Raw genomic sequence first — 2,499 nt, forward strand, 5'->3', positions numbered from 1 at the left:
ATTTTAATTATAATAATTTAATTAATAAAAGAATAACTTGTATGCGTTGTTTTTCTTTTCTTAATATAGTGTTAATTGTATTAACTATAAAATAGTTATTTAATCTACTTTTTTCAATAAATCAGGCATATATACTCAATATGACTATAAATAATCTAGTAATACTTAAATCTACCAACAAAGTTTTATACGTTGGTTTACTGTGAAGTAAGAAAATATCAAAATCAGCTCAAAATGAAGAACAATTAACCCGTGCCATGCCATGCACGTGATAAGATTAAAGTTGTTATTTAAACTTGTATTAACCCGTGTCATGCACGTGATAAGATTAAAATTATAATTTTAAATTATTTTGTTAAGATTAATTTAAATTATAATAATTTGATTAATAAAAATATAATATGTTATGATTTATTTATTTTTTCTTAATCAGTGTTAAATATATTAATTCTAAAATAATTATTAATTGGTTTTAGTAATCTACTTTCATCAATAAATTAAACATACATACTCAATGTGACCATAAATAACTTAATAATACTTAGACCCACCAACAAATTTTTATATGTTGTTTTACTGTCAAGTAAGAACATATCAAAATTAACTCAAAATAAATAATAAATTATTAGAGAATTATAATGCACAAAATTCTCTAATAAACAATAAATAATTTAAATCTACTAAAAAATAACTCAACACTTTTCTTTGATGCCTGCAAAATATATACTTAAAATAATATTATATCAATGTTAGCATACAATTTTACAATCATCGACCGTATTTACTATACATGACTCTTTCTTAAAAGTTATTCTACACACGTGTGCAGTCGGAAGATAAATTACTGGACTTTATTTTTCTAAATTATTATAATTATGTATTATTCATTAAATGCTAATTGTAATATTGTAATAAAATTATAATAAAGATATTTTTCTAAAATAATTTAGAAGAGAGAATAGTGCTTTCATTTTGGAGGAAAAATGAATTCATGAGGAATTGTACCTCATTTAAGTTTAATTACGAATTTTTTACGGATTTTTTTATTTATGTATTCATGATAACACCATGGTCTATAAATGCTTAATGGATAACATATCATATATTGCTTTGAATGATGAGCACATGAGTTGAAGAGTGTGTGCTGATTTGTGTCCATGATAGTTGCCTTGTGACACGCCTCATAGGAAGAAAAATAACTGTTGTAAAAGCTACCCAACGAAAGGGTAATTAGTAAATGAATAATATTTTCTTCTAGTATTTTTATAGTGATAAAATAAAAACAGAAGAAATAAAATTATGTATTTTTATATTAGAAATAGAATTTGATATTTATCCTTATAAAATTAAATAACTAATTAGCTATATTTAAATAAATAAAATAAATTAAATAAAAATATTTTTAAGAATTAACCAAATCAATTAGTCGATACAAATAATTAGTATAATTAATTTTATTTGATTTATTGAATTCAAAAAAATAAATTAAATTATAATAAAGATATTTTCCTAAATTAGTATAATTATGCATTATTCATTAAATGCATTCATTTTGGAGGAAAAATGAATTCATGAGAAATTCATACCTCACTCTCATTAGTTGAGAAAAAATCTAATTTTAATATATTAAGTAGATTATATAAATAGAAATACTTGCTAAGTATATATAAAAGAGGAGATATATAATTATATATAATATAATTGCTATATATGTAACAGATATAAATTGTTATAATTATAGAGACTTACTATAATTATATTAAATTTAATTATTAATGTAAATAAATAAAAGTAATAATAATTAATATTATTTTTTTCTATATTTAATATTTACCGTAAATATAAAAAATATTGAAAAAAAAAGTAGATACTGACTTTATTTTATTTTATTTTATTTTACGTCATGGATTTCTTTACTAAAATTAATGAAAGAAAAAAAATCTTTGTTTATATATCAATCTCAATCACAATAAATAAGATGAATCGATTGAGCAACTAACAAATTTAATGGGCAAATGTTATTTTCCATTTATGAAAAAAAGGAGGTAATATGCATGCGTATATTAATATAGAAAGAATATATACTCACAACTTTAAAATCTTCAAGAATATTCGATTGTATTATCTTTCAAACCAAAAAATTCATCCTTTATTTTTATTAAATATTTATTAGATGAGTGTTTTAATAAAAGGAAGAAGGCAAAGTAAGTGTGGGGGATGAAAGGACACAAAAAAAAGTGGTGGGATGAAAGAAAATATGGAGCAAAAGGAGACAAAGGGAAATGGGAGAAAGTGAATGCAAGTCACGTGGAGACGCAGAGAGTGGGACCCACATGCGGAGTCTAATGTACGTGCTACTATACCACATTTGTATGGTCCATACTCCATACCAATATCCAAGAGAATATTCTTTCTTCTCAAGACAAATTAATAAAAGGTTATATTATATGCAATATTTTATTATATTTTTTATTTTAAAAATATAAAAAAATTAAAATA

The sequence above is a fragment of the Arachis ipaensis genome, chromosome B03, assembly GCF_000816755.2.
Source record: "Arachis ipaensis cultivar K30076 chromosome B03, Araip1.1, whole genome shotgun sequence".
NCBI classification, from domain to species: domain Eukaryota; kingdom Viridiplantae; phylum Streptophyta; class Magnoliopsida; order Fabales; family Fabaceae; genus Arachis; species Arachis ipaensis.